This window comes from Centropristis striata, chromosome 11 (assembly GCF_030273125.1).
Source record: "Centropristis striata isolate RG_2023a ecotype Rhode Island chromosome 11, C.striata_1.0, whole genome shotgun sequence".
NCBI classification, from domain to species: domain Eukaryota; kingdom Metazoa; phylum Chordata; class Actinopteri; order Perciformes; family Serranidae; genus Centropristis; species Centropristis striata.
In genome coordinates, this window is record NC_081527.1 from 37033397 (window position 1) to 37043143 (window position 9747).

Consider the following 9747-nt stretch of genomic DNA (forward strand, 5'->3'; position numbering starts at 1 on the left):
ACTAGCAAGCGCGTCGTCATTTCCTGGCTAACACAATATCTACAATTCGCCTTTACGGACACAAAACAGCTAGCCTGGCTAACACCAGACTAATTTCAAATGAGATCTAGTCTGGAAACCAGCCATTCATTTCTCCGTAGAGGAGGCGTGGTTTACGATCCTCCGGAGCCGTTTATTGGGCGCTTAGAATGTCTATCAAAGCGTCTGTAGGTAGCTCTTAGCCAATCAGATCAGTTATACCAGATGACGTAGTAGAGCAACAGAGATGGATGTTTGTTGTGTGTGTGTCTGTGAGAGAGTGTTGCTGCTGCTTTGCTTCTCCAGTTCTCGCTTTCTGCAAGATTATTTATTTTCACGCTTTATTCCCCCTCATGTCATTCAGCCACACATCCACTGATTTTATGGGCAACAAACAAGCTGCTGCGGGTCTCTGGGGGCTCCGCTGTCCCGATAGCGCCGCTAGGGGCTAATAGCCCCGGTACTGTAACGCCGGTGATCTGGCTACGAGCCGGGGGACAGCGGAGCCGCCGAGAGACCTTTCGCCTTTCAACTTTCGCTCTAAACTATTTAAAACACCATATACAGCTAAAGAGAATTTCGCGTCTGCAGCAGCCATGTTGGATCCGTAAGAGAACTACAAAACTACAAGCTTCCGTCTGCCGAGTAGTACGCGTCATCGTCTTGCCGTCCCTCCCCGCTCTGTGATTGGATCCCTAAAACAGGGCTAAGAAACCTCTCTGGTTGCCAGACTGGATGGAGGTTCAAAATGAAATTTGAGCGTGCAAGGCAGTCTGGGTATACCCAGGCTACAAAACAGCATGAAATCAAGTCAAACTGGAATGAAAATACCACAAAGCCATGTTGACCTGTCTCTGTCTCTAACTTACAACACAGTGCTTGTTCTGACAATGTTCTCCCTAAAAATAACTGTTATACAATAAATGTTAGTACATACTTCATATTAATAACACTTGATAGCTTACCAATGCTGATTGCTAAAATATTATGAACCCGTCTATGATCATGCTTAAAAACATTTTAACATAATAAAATTCTGATTTGGTCCTAGCCTGAGAAGAAATAAAGGATGGAGATCTTTCCTCAGAGGTTTGATCCAGTCAGTGATTCTAAGAAGGACTGCAGGCTACGATGGCATGTGTGTACGTGTGTGATGTTTAACAAGCAGAAATGATATTTCCCATGGCTGTCTTGTCTCTGTCCAGCTGTCCCTGCCAGGCTACATGTCCTTGTCAAGACTCTCACACACAGACACACACAGACACACAAGCTGAGCAGCAAAGTCCCAGTTGCTAGGCAATAAAAGGCTGCAACATTTTCACATTAACCACCAGGAGTAATGTGCAGACCTCAAACTTAACTGTCTCCTTCATCTCTTTTCTTCTTTTGATACTTTTTTATTGGCAAAAAAATTGTGTGTATCTTTTTTATTATCCATCCATTCATCCATTCTCGTCCGCTTATCCGGGGCCGGGTCGCGGGGGCAGCAGGCTAAGCAGGGCATTCCAGACGTCCCTCTCCCCAGCCACAACGTCCAGCTCCTCCTGGACCCCGAGGCGTTCCCAGGCCAGGAGAGAGATTTAATCCCTCCACCGTGTTCTGGGTCTTCCCCAGGGCCTCCTACCAGTTGGACGTACCCGGAACTCCTCTAACAGGAGGCGCCCGGGAGGATCCTTACCAGATACCCAAACCACCTCAGCTGGCTCCTTTCGACGCGAAGGAGCAGCGTCTCTACTCCGAGCTCCCTCCAGATGTCTGAGCTCCTCCCCCTATCTCTAAGGCTGAGCCCAGCCACCCTACGGAGGAAGCTCATTTCGGCCGCTTGTATCCGCGATCTTGTTCTTTCGGTCACTACCCAAAGCTCATGACCATAGGTGAGGGTTGGAACGTAGATGGAGCGGTAAATCGAGAGCTTTGCCTTCAGGCTCAGCTCCTTCTTCACCACGACGGTCCGGTACAACGCCCGCATCACTGCTGACGCCGCACCAAACCGCCTGTCCATCTCACGCTCCGTTCTACCCTCACTGCTGAACAAGACCCCCAGATACTGGAACTCCTTCTCTTGAGGCAGTACCTCTCTCCACCCAGAGGGGGCAGTCCACCGTTTTCCGGCAGAGAACCATGGCCTCAGACTTGGAGGTGCTGACTCTCATCCCAACCGCTTCACACTCGGTTGCAAACCGCCCCAACGAGTGCTGGAGGTCCCGGCTTGATGAAGCCAAAAGAACCACATCATCTGCAAAGAGATGTAATTCTAAGGTCACCAAACCGGATCCCTTCCTCCCCCCGGCTGCTCCTTGAGATCCTGTCCATGAAAACCACCAACAGAATCGAGAGACAAGGGGCAACCCTGGCGGAGGCCAACACCCACTGGGAACGTGTTTGACGTTGTGCCGAGTATGCAGACACAGCTCTCACTCTTTAAAAAAAATCATTTAGGCTAGTTCTAATCATCCTTCATTGGGTGAAAAGGCCTCATAATTAGAATAATTTTCTTCTGTGTTTCACAGAGTAAATTGTTTTTTCATCATCAGTATTAATATTTCACAGCAAAATCCCTTTGTTTATATCTGCTTACATGTGGTCCATATTCAATACAATGTTTCGGCAAACCACCGTTCAACTTCATGAATCTAGTCAATGAATTATGTTTTACAGTCTATGGTTATGACATATAACATACATGATTCCCAATGATTTTTAAATGCGATATAGTGTCAGAAGCAGATCCAGTCGTGTGTCCAGACGCTTCCCCTTACCAGTCACACTCCAACTTTTCATTCAGTACATTTTCTCTCCAATTCAGAAACAGGGAAATGATAAAGGACTAGTTTCTCTGCCTTTCTCTCCATCGTTCTATTCTTTACCTTGTCACAGAAGGATCTGCTTTCTGTTGCTACTTGTCTGAGTTGGTGATTTATCCTGACAGCAACCCTGTGAATTTATCTCAGACATCTTTCCATCCATCTTCACATTCTTGTGCAATTCATTTGTCTTGCAGTCAGAATCTTGTGTTGTGTGCCTCACTGAGCACTGAGAGCCTTGGGAAACAGCTGGTCAGCAAACATCTCCAAAGTACATTTTTGATCATTCAGGCTTCACATGGAGCTGCATGTCTCTGTGAATAAAACTTATGACACAGTTTCCAGCGATTATTCTTTATCATGCCCCTAGTGTGGCTATGTCTGTGTTTTGCCAGTACAAATCATGTAACTGGCTATGTTATCAAATAAGGAAAAAGGTAAGGTAAGGTAAGGCAGTAGTTCTCAACCTTTTTGAGTTGCGACCCCCAATTTAACATGCATGTTGTCCGCGACCCCCGCTCACTGAACACAATCTCACACGCACAGTTCAGATCACCCAAAAAAGAAACAAAATGACCAAAAAAAAGGAAACAAAATGACCAAAAAAGACACAAATTGACCACAAAATGATCAAAAAAGACACAAAATGACCAAAAAAGACACAAAATGACCAAAAAAAGACACAAAATGACCAAAAAAGACATAAAATTACCAAAAAGACACAAAATGACCAAATTAGTAAACAAAATTACCAAAAAAACACAAATTGACCACAAAATGATCATAAAAAGACACAAAATGACCCAAAAAAAAGACACAAATTGACCAAAAAAGGACACAAAATGACCAAAAAAGACACAAAATGACTAAAAAAAAACATTAAGTGACCAAAAAGACTAAAACACATTAACACATGAACACTTTAACACAGTGGAGACAGAGCTGACTTCCAAAATGATTTGGCGACCCCCAGAAATCATCTCTCGACCCCAATTGGGGTCCCGACCCCAAGGTTGAGAATAGCTGCGGTAAGGTAAGGTAAGCGGTTGCGCCAGTACATATTTTCCTACAAATGTTCAATGAGACAACTTGACTTGCCTGGAGTTCGGAGAAGTGGTTAAGGATAATGAATGATCATGTGCTTCTAAATATATGGCCAGTTATACGCTGTCTTTCAAACAACAATGAATGTAGGCCAGAGGTGTCAAACTCTGGCCCGTGGGCCAAATTTGGCCCGCAGTATAATTATATTTGGCCCGCGAGGAAATACCAAATGACAACCAGAGCTGGCCCGCCGGTATTATACAGCGCAAATAATACTACAAATCCCAGAATGCTCTGCTGGTGTTTTGGCTTGAACACAGTAGATCAGTGTGGAGCAAACTGAGCAACAATTAAAGTTGTCTTTATGCACTTTTTCTTGCTAGTCCAAGGCTTGAATGGCTGCACATTCATTGAAGGATATTATTATTAGTCATTTGGTTTATTATTGTTATTTTATTCTTACATTTATTTTTAGCCTGTGGAAAAAGATTACTGTTAAATTTAAATTTAAAGAAGGCCGCATATAAAATAAAGGGACATACGATTTTTATTTAAATTTTATTTAAGAAATGAATGCCATTGATGTGTTTGTTTGTTTTATTTGATATTCAATTTTGCATGTTTGCAATATTAAGTTATATCAAGCTTTGCTTGTTCCATTTCGTTTGAACTTGTTTAGGTCAATTTTTTCAATAAATATCAATGTTGGCCCGCGACTTTGTCCAAGTTTTAAATTTTGGCCCACTGTGTATTTGAGTTTGACACCCCTGATGTAGGCTATCTACCTACAATGACTGTTTCTATCGAAGCCTGATAAATCTTCTTCCACTGTTCCACAGAGCTCCATTGTTGCATCAGACAGACTCTGTAGCACTGGGTGACATGTCCCTTTATTACCATGAACACACACACTGTGGTTTATTTTGACTTAGTTCCAAATACACTGTCCTGCTGCCCCAAATGCTCACTAGAGCACCAAATGTAGATTAATCTACCACTGAAAGTAGGCCCTATACATGCACAATCTCCTGCTGTCTGAAAAATGTTTACTGACTATTTAAAAAAGTATTAAATGTGTATGACGAGTATGAAATTAGTACGAATATGAATATATTTATAAGGTTTTTTGACAATAGGAAAAATCAAGAATAACCTCAGAGGTATTCTTGTTTCAAGACTAATCTCAGAGAGCATTAGGGTATTAATTAAGACAATAGAAAAATGGCTGGCTGACTGGCTAATCGGATGTTGCCTTGCTAACTAACTAGCTAATTGGCCTGACTGACTGACTGTCCTACTGACTGTCCTTGTGGGAACCACATATAATCGCAGGTCTTTCAAGCACAGTGAAGAGCAGAAAGAGTGTTACCTCCAGGCCTACACTGAACTAGATCAATCAGATCTGCTTTGTCAACGAGAGAGAGAGAGAGAGAGAGAGAGAGAGAGAGAGAGAGAGAGAGAGAGAGAGAGAGAGAGAGAGAGAGGAGGAAACAGGAATGGAATAATGATTATAAAGGTAGAGAGACTCATGCTCATGTTCCTTCACCATCTCTATTATATTTCTTTGATTCTCAACAGTGTCTCAAAACAACAATATCAGCATTGTATTTCCATGGAAACATGAACACATACAGTTAGGAAATAGAAGTGTGCCACCATAATAGTTTATTGTTTAAATATTGTCTGATCGTGTTCTTAATGACCCCGAGCTGTTAAAGAATATCAGTGCTAAACTGTTTATCTGCTGAAGTTTAGGTGCTGTTGTTAGCATGTAAGAACTGATGCTATTGCAGCATCTAAGCCAGGGGTGTCAAACTCAAATACACAATGGGCCATAATTTAAAACTTGGACAAAGTCGCGGGCCAACATTGATATTTATTGAAAAAATGGACCTAAACAAGTTCAAACGAAATGGAACAAGCAAAGCTTGATCTAACTTAATATTGCAAACATGCAAAATCGAATATCAAATAAAACAAACAAACACATCAATGGCATTCATTTCTTAAATAAAATTTAAATAAAAATCGTATGTCCCTTTAGTTTATATGCGACCTTCTTTAAATTTAAATTTAACAGTAATCTTTTTCCACAGGCTAAATATGAATGTGAGAATAAAATAACAATCATAAACCAAATGACTAATAATAATCCCAACTTTTCTTTTTTTGCAGTGTATGTTAAGTTTAGACAACAATACTACACAAGGAAATGGAAACACTATTGCTAAGCCAATGTTAGCTCGTGTTGCACACTGCTGGTTCTGCAGTGACACTGAAGAGACGCAACGGTTGTGACTGCACATAAATGTCACAGTCGTTGGATTTTCTCAGAAAAACTGGCTAAAGTTGTTTTTTTTACATAGAAGGCTGGTTTAGCCACCAAGAAAGTCGTCGAAGATCTCAGTTTTTAAATTAAGCTACTATCTTTTCACCTTTTGGCAATAAAAAGTAGTTAAGATATGAAAAAAGGAACCTGGTCTCACAGGAATCCGTGAAATAGCCACGGATTCGCTTAACTCAAAATCCGTGGAATAGCCACGGAATCACTCAAATTTCCGTGAAACTGACACGGATTTCGCTACAATGCAAGTTAATGACAGTCATATCCCGTGGCTATTCCATGGATATTTGTTCCTATTGGTTTGTTCCAAGTCACGTGACTTTCAAGGTCCCGGCGGTCAGAACAAAAAACATGGTGGACAGTTCTCTCATTTTTAGTGAAAAAAACAATACTTTGACTTAATTTCTGCATAAAAATGGATTTTGATCACATTTCTAGCGAGAAATATATGTTTTATTTTCTAAATATTCACTCAGTGAATGTACATAATCACTTTGTATGTTGGAATAGCCACGGGATATGACTGTCATTAACTTGCATTGTAGCGAAATCCGTGTCAGTTTCACGGAAATTTTAGTGATTCCGTGGCTATTCCACGGATTTTGAGTTAAGCAAATCCGTGGCTATTTCACGGGTTCCTGTGAGACCAGGTTGGAAAAAAGTTACACATAAAACCTTTAAACCTATAGAAAGTAAAGGTGCATGAGGAGTGGAAACTGTGTGTTCTGAAGTAAAGTCTCAAAATAAAACACAAATCTTCCTTTACACTATAACTGAACATGAAACTGAACACTCTCGCAGTAAGCTGCGTCCTCCTGTTTGTGGATGCCCAGCTTCAATTTACACAGACCTTGCTGTGGTGTCAGCAGCAGTTAATAGGAGATTAAGGGATGTAGCTGTGAATATTTAGTTTACTGTAATCCACTCTACTCTGGTGGTGAAATGTAGATGTTCATGTAGGCTAGAAGGCATGTTACAGAGAGATTTAATGCCTTCATGAGGAAAAGGGGTTATATTTTCAGGATTACTCCTCCATCTCCCTCAGCAGCTTGTCTTGGATGTTAGTGACTCATTTCATTCTGTGGATTATTTGATGGGAAGTGTGGGGAAACATCTCAGCTTTATATCTTATCTTTCAGATGTTTTCATCAAGTTCGGGTTGAAATAGAGGCTCTGGCTCAGTTGGTAGAGCCCACAAATTGGAAATACTGATACTGAACCCCAAATGGCTCCCGATGCTGCGTTCATCGGTCTGTGAATGAATTCCTGATGGTGGCAGGTGGCACCGTTTAGGGTCGCCTCTGCCACCAGTATGAATGTGTGTGTGTGTGGGTGAATAGTGTAAAGCCCTTTGAGTGGTCGCAAAGTGACAACAAAAGTGCTATATAAGTGCAGGTCCATTTACCATTTACGGGAAACTCTCTTACATGAAACGCTGGAATGCTGCTCTACACTGCACAAAAAGAAAAGTTGGGTGAACTCAAAATTTCAAGGCAACAAACTTCGATAAAATTTTAAGTTGGACAATTAAACTAAATATTTTAAGTTTTGTTTTTGAGTTTGCTCAACTCTGAATTTCTCTGGCATGATTGTAACACCAATGTTAGCTAATATTGTGACCACAATTTTGAGTTAGCATTGATACGCTAATGGCTACTCTTGTAGCTGTAACAAGCAGCGCCGCTAGCATCAGTTAGCCGCTAGCATCAATTAGCCGCTAGCATCCGTTAGCCGCTAGCATCCGTTAGCCGCTAGCATCAGTTAGCCGCTAGCTTTCGCTAATGACTGAATTTCACAACAAAGAAATAAGAGTTATCAGAACTATTGTCCCTTGTTGTGAACCCCAACTTAAAGATATAAGTAACAACAACTCACCAACTTGTTTTTGAGCAGACAACTGGCTTCCTTTGTTGTGCTAACTTACATTATTGCCCTAAATGTCAATAATTTATATTTCCAAGTTTTACCAACTTAAATCACTGTTTTAGGCCAAAAAATACAAGTTGGCTTTTTTGCAGTGTAGGAGACAAGACAATCTGGCACTGACACACAGGGGAGCACTGGTTATACACAATTATTAGGCAAGTTGTATTTTTGAGGATTCATTTTATTATTATTAACCCTTTATCAGGCCAAGAACTATATTTGCTAACTTCAGTGGATATCAAAATGGGGTCGAGAAAAAAGTTGCAAATTTACTAGATTAAAGTGGCAGATCTACAAGAAAAAAAGTCGCAGATTTACGAGATTTAACGTGGTGAATCTGCGAGAAAAGTTGCTTTTTTCCCACTTCTTTCTCATAAATTTTTGACTTTTTTCCATGCAGATTTGCTACTTTAAATCTCTTAAAGCTGCGACTTTTTTTCTTGTAGATCTGCCACTTTAATCTAGTAAATCTGCAACTTTTTTCTCAAAATATTTTTATTTTTTATTTTGGATATCAGCTGAAGTTACCAAATATGGTTCTTCGCCTGATAAAGGGTTAAACAACAACAGCGCTCTTGCTCAATCTAAAATGTTAATAAAGCTCAAACCTGAATATTTATAAACATATATATATATTATTATTATTATTATTGATTTATTTTTTTCCTTTTTTCCCCACTTCTTTCTCATAAATTTGTGACTTTTTTCCATGCAGATTTGCTACTTTAAAACTCTTAAAGCTGCAACTTATTTTCTTGTAGATCTGCCACTTTAATCTAGTAAATTTGCAACTTTTTTCTTTTATTTTGGATATCAGCTGAAGTTACCAAATATGGTTCTTCGCCTGATAAAGGGTTAAACTGTGATTGGAATTAGTCTGACTCACCGGCTGTAGACTGGTGGTATAAGCCTGCCATTGTACACATATTTCACGTGGCAATTTTGTTATCTCAGCTATTTATTTTCTAGGTTCATTGTCACTACATTCTGGGCTAAGTGCCAGTGTTTTTCTCAGAATGATGACGGCTGCAGTCGTACCTTTCTCCAGCTCTGACAAACAGACCCTACTCTACTTTCACAAACATTTTAATTAATATGTTTTAATAAACTCAGGAATTAATATTTGTTTGTCCAACACTTTCTTCTCTTCTCTTGTGTTGATTCTGCAGTTTAAAACACATAATTGTTTCCTCTGATTAATTATTTATTCTTTATATTTGACACAATGTATTGGATTTGAAATGTGCCGATATAATACTTATCTTGGTGTACTTAATCTTTTGACTGAGATTTAAAAGTCTTATTAAGAATTATTGCCTGTGAGTTTTTAATTGGATGTTTTGCGATAGTTTTTGGATTCTTTTTACACTTTGGAAGTATGTAAACTCTCTCACAAATTTAAGGTTAAATAAGGTGAATAACAAATTATAATTTTGTGATAAATATGTCTTTTCACACATAATGAACAGTACCTATGAGCTCACTTGTAGTATAGTTCAGAGCATAGTCACCATACAAAATACAACTTAGATGTGAACTAGTTAAAGTTTATTTATCAGGGTGCAGAATGATGTCACACAGGCTCAATATGGTGCTACACATTGAATGGTT